A 10673-nucleotide genomic window follows, 5' to 3' on the forward strand; every position below is an offset into this window, starting at 1 on the left:
CAAATGGAGTTTTTAAGGAGAATTTGGAAGTTGGGAACATCATCAACAAACTTAGGGAAGGACGACTTAGATGGTTCGGGCATGTTAGGAGGCGCCCACTTTTAGCCCCAGTTAGGAGAGTCGAGACCCTCGCCGTTGGCAGCGTAAGGAGAAGGGGTAGACCTAGACGTAGGATGGAGGATAGATTGAAGCTGGACATGAAAGAGCTTCTACTGACGGAGGACATGACTTCTGATAGGAGCCTGTGGAGGAGTAAAATTAGAATAATTGAGTAAGGTTTTTTTTTTTTTTTTTTTTTTTTTTTTTTTGATACTTTTATTATAATACTACATATATAACTTTAACTAGATATTCTATAGCTACACTGCCCCTGTATCTATTTATTTGTTTTAGGCTTTATGTATGTACCGATGCATATATTTGTATCTGTATATGTACCTATGTATCTAAGTGCATGTATTGGTGTTTGTTTGTCATGTATCTGTACCTAGGTATATATATCTACGAATGTTTCTATATGTGTTTGTTTGTCATGTATCTGTACTTAGGTATATATATCTACGAATGTTTCTATATGTATATTTGTTTAAGCATGTGTTTTTATCCAAGCGTGCGTGCGTGTGTGTATTTATTTATTTTGTTTGTCTGTATGTCTACTTGAGATTAAATGGTTTTGTGCTCTATATGATCCATGTTTTTTGCCCTACTGTTGTGCTTTACTGCTATATGTGTTTTCTTTTTTGGCTACTGTGTATGATTGCTCCTTGCTAGGCGCACATAACTCTTACAGGTACGTATCATTTGCCCTATCTATTTCGTTTTTATGAGCATTTCTGGTCGGAGGTCCTTTTGGAATCAATGTCTTTTGCTCTAGAGTAGAGGGAGGGACGACCTTATCTAGGCGCGGGTTCTATACCCGCGGGTAGAGTAGTGACTTCCTTCTAATCTAGGGTACGAGGAATGATTGTCTACACCCACCTCTCACATACCCTACTTTTGTGGGATTGAGTATTGTTGTTGTTGTTGTCGTCAAATGGTCTTATCAAAGTTTCATGTTTCTCAATTGCAACCTGCACATTTATCTCACTCCAGTTACTTCCAATCTCTGTACCTCCCACAAACATTATTGGATTTAAATAGCAACCAAGTCTTGAAGCTTAAGTCTGAGATTTTCACCAAATTCTCTCAATCCAAAGTCACTACCTAAAAAAATAATTCATATATAAGCATAAACCTACACACAGTAAAAATTAATAATAATAAAAGTTTAACAAGGACCAAAGCAATAGTAATAAGTCAGCATATTGAAGGCTGACTTTTCACTAAACAAACATAGAAGTTAAAGTTGTTCCATGGTTAATGATTTACCTTGTCATCAAATCAGTGTCCTCTTTTTAACCATATAGTGATCAAAGCAAGTAAAATTCTCATAGGAGTTAAGTAATTAATCACTTTTCCACTTCCTTTTGCAACCCTCACACATGGGACAGCATTCTACCAATTGTCTCGGGTAGCTCACGGATTATATAAAACATTTCCTTGTTCTGGATTGTTGACATACTACTCAAAAGTAATACAAACGAAACGTTTTAGTAAAACTTGTTGCATCAAAACAAAAAAAAATATAACATAGATTGAATGTTTCTTAAATTTTGTACCTCAAAAGCAAATCTTTGAGAACCATGCCTGAAGAGGCTATATGAACTCCAACTCTAGACTTTTTGCACTCTTTCAATAATGACGATTGAAGTTGTCTAAGACCACATTTGGTTGACCCCTAACTGGAATAGCAGGCATAAATCAAACAAAACAACAACCATTACAAAAATTTAAAAACTTTTTATGATAAATGATCCTTGCAAGAAAAATAACTTACACGACTGTCAAGGGTGTGCATGTTCCACCAGAGCTAGCACCATCCATGTTAAAAATATGATCCACTTTATGCTGGTTACTCATCATAGTTACTACAGATAACAATCATTATCAACATACATATGTAATGCTTTAGTATCATATATAACAATCTTAATGGAGTTCGAAAGCAACATTCATAATGTCAAAATTGTCGAATACCATAAAAACATACAAATTGTCCTCTTTGAAGATAACTTCTTTTCAGGTACCTATTTGATAAATTTTTATCGTTAACTACTGTTTGGTATATTCGCAATGCAGTTCATACATAAATACATACCTGCTCCTAACAAATGCTAAACAAGCAAATTGACGAAAACATAAAAAACAGTTAACTATTTCAAGTGGTAATCATAGGACTGAAAACAGGTTCGCACTTTCACTCGTCAACTCAAATATACAATGTAAGTTTACAATAATGTTAAAAATTTTCTTCAACATAACAAATCTATATATTTTTAGAACAACAATGTTAAAATTTTTCATTCAACATAACAAATGTAAGGAGCAATTATCAAATGAGCACAAAACCTAGCTATAAAGCATAAAAATGCTAAAAAAAACTTACTAAAACGCGACAATACATTACCTCTAAGCAAACAATACTGGAACCACATACTGCACCGAATATGTATCATCATCAATATACCAAAATATATCTGTAATCTATTTATTATGTATGTATTAGAAGAACAATTAAAAAAAAGACAATGCAAAAATCAATCAGAGAATTACCGAAAAAGCAAAAAAAAAGTTACAATCCTAGCGAGAGTCTACAAACAGAATCATCAGAAATCGATTAGGCATCACCGTTTTTTTATACAAAATCGAAACACTTCAGTTTACAAAACATTGAAAAAAGCAAACGAATTTCAGTCAATTTGATGAAAAAGAATGTACAACAGGAAAAATTCACGACATACCAATTGCAAACTTTAACAAATACGAGCAGCAAGAAGGCGACGAAGAGGAAGAAGTCGCACACCAAAAAGCCCTAACCAATTGAGTAATATATATATTAAGAGGATGGAAGAATTCATAGCAGAATTGAGACAACATATTATAATCGATGACAGAATTTAAAACGAATTCCATAACAATATCATGATTAACAAAATATTGCAGGTTATATTAACTCATTATTGATAAAGCGAATTTGCAGTGACAGTTTCTTTGCGTCTTGTACAGCTACTCCACACGATTAAAAATATTGAGAGTTCAAATAATTTGAAGCTTAGGTTTGGTGGAAAAAAATTCACTTTCAAAATTTTTGGTGTAACTTCCGATCTAAAATCAAGCGTCGAAAACGAATTAAAAATATTGAGAGTTCAAATAATTTGAAGCTTAGGTTTGGGGGAAAAAAATTCACTTTCAAAATTTTTGGGGTAACTTCCGATCTATAATCAAGCTTGAAAAAAAAATTGATGCGTGGAAAATTTGAAGCTTAGCAAACTGCATAACTGCAAGGGATATATATATATATATATATATATATATATATAATATATATATATATATATATATATATATATATATATATATATATATATATATATATATATATATATATATATCCCATAATTAAAGGAAAGATATTTTTATTTACCCCTCAGGTACTAAATGTTATGTGGTGAGAATTTTTGTAGTTTTAGTTATATTAGATTGTAGTTTTAACTTTGCGTTTACATAATAAACGGTCCCTCAACTTCGCCTACATTTACACAAAAATCCCTCAAGTATACACTTTTTCAGGGGTTAAAAGTGTAATTATATACTTTACCCCTTTTTTTATATACTAAATGTGGTGAGAATTTTTGTAGTTTTAGTTATATTAGATTGTAGTTTTAACTTTGCGCTCACATTACAAACGGTCCCTCAACTTCGCCTACATTTACACAAAACCCCCTCAAGTTTACACTCTTCTCAGGGGTTAAAAGTGTAATTTATATATACTAAAATATACTAATTGTGGTGGGAACATTTGTAGTTTCAGTTATAACCGATTGTAGTTTTGAGTTTGCGTTCACATTACAACAGGTCCATCAACTTCGGATATATTTACACAACGGTCCCTAAAGTTTATACTTTCTCAAGTGTAAAAAGTGTAAATATATAATTTTATTAAAATAAAAGAAAATTATTCCACCCAAATTTATAACGGGCCCTATCTTCTCGCTCGGTGCGAGTTAAATTTTTTCGAGACCACCGTTCAACTCGAAAAAATCTTACGAACCCAACGGGACTAACTATACGCGAAACGGACACTTCTCAAAAAAGCTAAACAAAACGACAGCCCGTATCTTTCCGCTCGCCGCGAGTTAAATTTTTTCGACATGAGCGTCATACTCGAAATAATTTTATGAACAAAACGATAAAAAATACGTTTGAAACGGACACTTTTTAAAAAAGGCTAAAAACAACGACAGCCCGTATCTTCCTTCTCGCCGCGAGTTATATTTTTTCGCCAGCACCGTCAGATTCGAAATAACTTTATCAACAAAACGAAACTAACTACGTTCGAACCGGACAGATTTTAAAAAACAGTAAAGACGCAACACCAACAACGGCGCTTAACACATGGAACGTTTTCCATTCTGTAAATAATAAAGCTACGTTAAATATGAATACGCAGGTCGAAAGCCGCCGCCGCATCGCGCGGGCAGGACCTGGCCCGGACTATTGTATACTAAATGTGGTGAGAATTTTTGTAGTTTTAGTTATATTAGATTGTAGTTTTGACTTTGCGTTCATATTACAAACGGTCCCTCAACTTCGCCTACATTTACACAAAGACCCCTCAAGTTTACACTTTATCAGGGGTTAAAAGTGTAAATATATAGCTTTATTAAAATAAAAGAAACTAAATCCACTCGAATTTATAACGGGCCCTATCTTCTCGCTCGGTGCGAATTAAATTTTTTCGAGACCACCGTTCAATTACGAAAAATCTTACGAACCCAACGGGACTAACTATACGCGAAACGGATAATTTAAAAAAAAAAACGCTAAACACAACGACAACCCGTATCTTCCCGCTCGCCACGAGTTAAATTTTTTCGACGGCAGCGTAAGACTCGAAATAATTTTATGAACAAAACGAAACTAACCACGTTCAAAGCGGACACTTTTTAAAAAACGCTAAACAACGAGAGCCCGTATCTTTCTGTTCGCCTCGAGTTAAATTTTTCCAACAGCACCGTTACACTCGAAAAAATTTATTGAACAAAACAAAACTAACTACGTTCGAAATGGATACTTTTTAAAAAATGCTTAACACAACGACGTCTAAAACCGCGCTTAACACATGTGCCGTGTTCCCCTCTGTAAATACACAACGCTACGTTAAATATGAGTACGCAGCCCGAAAGCCCCCACCGCAACGTGCGGGTCGGTCCGGACTAGTTATTAGTATATACCATAAACTAGTTTATGAAGACGCGGGACTTAAATATAATAATTTAATAGCAGGTTGATATATTTTTAAAATAAAAGTACATGTGAACTTAAAATTGAATGATATTATCTAGTCATGTGACAAAATATGATATAAAAATAACACGTGAAATAAGCTTATATGAATAAAAGTACATGCGAACTTAAAATTGAATGATATTTTATGTGAGAATATGATATAAAAAATAACACGTAAAATAAACTTTGATTTTTTTTTTTTTTTTTTTTTTTGTATTTTTAACAAAAAAAGATAAAAATGATCATGGTTATGGATGAGATGGTCAACTATTATTACATAATGTGATAAGTATGTTAAAGTAGTCTTCGATGACGGCTTTGATAATTGTAATTTTTATCATATGTGTAAATTATATGAACCAATAATATACTACCGCCCACAATAATTTTTCTTAACTCGTCATAGCCGTGTACCCGTTAATGGTTTTTTTTTTGGGTCCATACTTGTGACCTGTAGATACCAACCACCCGAACAAAAATATACAATATAACTAATTAAAAATACTAACACATTAACAAAACTATGAAATCTATAAAAATGATTCAAAATTATAACTATAATTAATAATAATGTGTAATTAAATAAAAAATGCGGGTTAATAGGTATATCCGCGAATTATTCAAACGTAAATAATAGATTCATGAGTCGAATTTTACCCGCACCGGGTACAGTATATTAATGACCCGCTCACAACTGTTAACGGATAAAATCTTTGCCCGTCCCGTATTATGTATAAAGATTTTTTTATCACATATATTAATTATTACTTTATATTCGGTATTAATAATTAAATAATTAATTAATTATGTATAAATGAATTTTAGTTGAACATTTAGTTGGTTCATAACGTAATAAAAGCTCAATGCAATTCGATATTAGTGATAGTACGTATAATTATCTTATACACATTCACATAATCATTAGACATTTAATATTTAGAAAAATGCTAACGACAGTCCTAAGGACTATCATTAACACGCTTTATTTTGTTGTACATACTGATAGCCACTATTAGGAAGGTGACCCGTAACAGCCATGTACAACATTATATAGCATCTTAACGACAGCCCTTAAGCCTGTCGTTAGCATTTATCAAAATCTAAATATATATACATAAACTCACGTTACTTTAATATATTATCAAAATAATAAGGGTATTAATTTAATACAAAAACTCTCGATCAACCAAATAAATTATCCTAAATTTTAGCATTATACTAACTCTATTAAAAGTAAGTATAATAGGCGAACTCGTTGATAAAATTAATATTAATATAAAGTTGAATTCTAATGGGTTAGTATATATCTGTAAGTTTTAGTCATACGTGATATATTTATACTTACATTTATATTTACATTTATATTTATATTTATATTTATTTATATCATTGTTTAATAGAATAGAATTGTAAGGATAGTAGGGTTTTTCAAATGTAAGGATAATATTTATGATTATAACATTATACTTATACTTATAATAATTATTATTAGTTACTCATTCGATCCTAAAATTTGATTTCAATAAATTATAATTATTTCTATATTTAAGAAAATAATAATAAACCTGATATATGGTGTAAATATTCGTTTCCTTTGTGATGTGTCTTCTCATGATGGTGATAACGTGACCAATGTATAGGGTTAAGGGTCGAGGGTGTAAAGTTTGGGGTATAGGGATTAGGCTTTAGGTTTTGGCGTTTAGGATATGAAGTTTAGGGTAGTTTAGGATGGTTTAGTTTTTGGGCTTCCGGATAAATTCATAAAGTTTTTGAATAGTCTTGTTTCTGTGTGTGCTCTTCGTGTAAAGGAGCTCGAGCTTGGGATTTCTGTATCGAACTCGCCCATCTTCACGAAAAGTAATTTATATACATTGATTTTTTCATATAATATAGTATAGCATTATATATAGTTACATATTAATATTATCAACTTAAGTTATAGTATTATAATATTATATAGTATACTACATAGTATTATATATTATATATAATATAATATAATGCTATATTATGTATATTTCTAACTTATAGAATTATAACGAGTTAAAAAACTGACGCTTCGTTGCGGGGTGGTTTTGATTGGTTAATGGAAGGGGCGAGTTTTTTGACTAACGGCCGGTTAATGAATTTGGTTAACTATAAGTAAAAATGTGGTTTTTAAATTTTGAGTGTATGTATATTTGGCGCAAGTCTCTTCGACTGATATACAACAAACATAAAAAAGCGGTGTTGACTTAGTTAGTTAACATTATTTGTCGTCAGTTATAGAACTAACGATGTAAGGTTATAAGGACTTATGGTGTAACAAATATAATCTATTAAATAAGAAAGTAAAAGACGAAAAATACCTTGGGAATAGTAAAAGACTAAAAGGCTTATCGACTTAGTTTGTTAATGGACGTTAGTTGTCGTCAGTTATAGGACTAACAGTCTAAGCTTATATGGACTTTTGGTGTAACAAATCTATGCTAGTAAAAAAGAAAGTATACAGATGGAAAAGCCCTTGTGAATAGTAAAATACTCATGCCTTCTGGTATAGTTTTAGTCTGTTAACAGACGTTAGTTATCATCAGTTATATGACCAACGGTGTAAGGTTATATGAAATTTTGATGTAATAAATCTAATCTAATCTAGTAGATAAGAAAGTAAAAATTCGAAAAAGCCCTTGCGAATAGTAAAAATCTCATGCCTTTTAGTACAGATTTAATCTTCCACACCACTAATTATGTGAATAACGCTTCTAACATCTAGTTATCTAGAGACTTCTTTTATTTCAATATCTTTGTAAATTAACTAGTTTTCGAACCCTTGCTTCGCGCCGGGGGTTCGGTTTTCAATGTATTTTATTGTTTTTAGTTTGTAAAATTATTTCGTGGCTAACGATCATGTCGTTGAAGCGCAACTCGAGTCGAACTAAAAGGTATAACGCGTCAAATATTTAAATGATATTTTAAATTAACAATATATGTGCATCTTCACGTTTTGCTATGGAATTGTTGACTTTTTAATAATTTAACGCAATTAAGTCATTATCTTATATTAACACTTCGTGTGATTTAAGAGTAGAAGATTTACTGAGATATATCCAAAAAAATCACTAGATAATTAATAGTTTTTCTTTATTTAAGCATTATTAATATATTTAAATGCCTTTATTTTAATTTCAGTTACCATTATAATTATTACATGTTCTAATGAATATATTTAATTATTAACAACATTCATGGTATTTTATAACTTGAATTTTCAAAATAAATAAATAACATCGTATAAAAAATTATATTTTTTATATATATATTTTTTATTTTCTCTTGGTTACCTATGGCGTATATGCTAAGGAATATTATTTATCACAAAAACTAATGTGAAATACAATACATGTTTTACCCGTTATGTTAAATATTCTTTCAAACGTGTCATTATTAGGAGAAAATAAATAATTTAGAAGTTGGCTGGGTATTCCCCTCTTCAATTTCAATAAAGTGTTTTAATATTCCCTCTAAATATTTCACTTTCCCTAAAACCTTTTAATCTCCCGCCCAACATATTTCTCATTTAGGTCGGATGGTAGCAGCCTGCTGTTGTCGAAAGATGGCGTGGCGAAAGATGGTGAAACAGTATTTTCTTACGCACCGCCACAACCAATTATGCAACCGAGATAACCGGATGCGCAACTAGCTGCACAATCGAGTGCACAACGAAAGCATTTAGGGGTATCCGGGAATCCAATTGAAGAAATCGGCTGAAATTGGGTTGAAGAAATGGCTCCAGCGGAATCAGCAAAATAAGGACTGGTATGTTTCTTTATGTTATTTTCTTTTATTTTCTTTTTGTAAAAATAGAAGTATGACTGTGTTTATAGATTTTAATATTTTAAATTATTATGTAGCATAAAATATGCCTTGATATGTAGTGTTTTCGAATATGTAGGGTTTAGGAGTGGCGTATATGAAAAAAGTAACTTTTGTTTCTGTTTATTTTTGTTAAGTCTTAAACGGTATCATCATAAATTGCAATTGAATACATATGGTAAACTTTAATAGTAAGAAATTCATCAAGTCGAAATCTCTGCTTGTTGTCCTTGAAATTTAGAATAAACCTTTCTTGCGCAAACAAAATTTGGTGAGGTATTTGTTTGAACGATTTGTTTAGAGGTATTTTGGGTAACTGGTCAAGATGAGTAAGATTTATATGGAATGTGACAACTTGAACTCGAGGTATTCTTGTATTGTAAATTGTATTTGTGTATTTCTGAAACCTTATGCTGCACCTAAATAAAAAATGCAAAATTTGAGAAGAACTTACAATACTGGAATAAATTATCATGCTATTATTATAATTCCATTACCTGAATTTGCAAGAATCTGAAAAGATCTGCGTAGCATTTGTTAGCATTTGGTACATGTTAGCAGTTGGTTATTGATGATCATTTTGCGGGGTAACATGTTGCAAAGTTATAATTTAAACAATATCCATCATGGCTAAAACTGAGTTTCTTAGAGAATAGATTGAACTTATTTGTGCAACTGCAACTTCTTACATGCATATCTATGAATAGATTGAACTTTATTAGTTCATTAATTTTATTAGATATTCGTGCTACATAAAATCTTTATGGACCTGCTGATAATGCTTAGGCAAAAATGATGCAAAAACGAAAGGCCTCACTACCACGGACACCAAAAAAAGGCATACTACAACTTCTAAGAAATGAAAAATGAACCAGAATTATACACCTCTTACAATTAATTATACACCACTTACAAGTAATTAGATCTTTGTAATGATAGATATGTAATGAAATTGATCTAAAAATTCTTGGTCTGTACCCTAATTTGACCAGTTAATATGATACATATTTTATTAGTGTATTATAGTACAGTTTTGATGCAGCCACGATGTTCTATATGTGAGTAATATCCTACTGTTGGTTTTGGAAGGTAATGATAGTTGTTTAGATGTTATAAAGTTAAAAGCGAATTAATGCCCATTTGGGGGTTTTGACCCATTAGGTCATTCTGGTGTCAAATTGTGTAATTGTTGATTTGAACGTGTCCACTATGATGTACTGAGGCAGATGGGGTTGCCTGTACATTTGTTGGTTTGACTTGAGGTTTTACATCTGCCACTTATTTATCAGACCGGGAACAATGAAATCCAACAAAAGGTATAAAACATTGATGAATGTTACCGCATGTGTTCGTGATTATATGACGGGATCAGTTGTGAAACAGGTTACTAATTTTAACCATTTAGTTTGTTTCTAATATTTGAAATATGATAA

At 31.4% G+C, this 10673-nt stretch overlaps 1 long non-coding RNA gene across 1 annotated transcript; it reads right to left on the reverse strand.

Annotated features, from left to right (window-relative positions):
* Positions 1-314: 314 nt before the first annotated feature.
* On the reverse strand, positions 315-2022 carry LOC139890514 (uncharacterized). The gene is made up of 4 exons (XR_011773345.1): positions 1877-2022; positions 1659-1781; positions 1369-1560; positions 315-1203 (listed from the first exon to the last, which is right to left on the reverse strand). It is a non-coding gene; the product is annotated as an uncharacterized lncRNA (long non-coding RNA).
* Positions 2023-10673: the final 8651 nt, after the last annotated feature.

This window comes from Rutidosis leptorrhynchoides, chromosome 2 (assembly GCF_046630445.1).
Source record: "Rutidosis leptorrhynchoides isolate AG116_Rl617_1_P2 chromosome 2, CSIRO_AGI_Rlap_v1, whole genome shotgun sequence".
NCBI classification, from domain to species: Eukaryota; Viridiplantae; Streptophyta; class Magnoliopsida; order Asterales; family Asteraceae; genus Rutidosis; species Rutidosis leptorrhynchoides.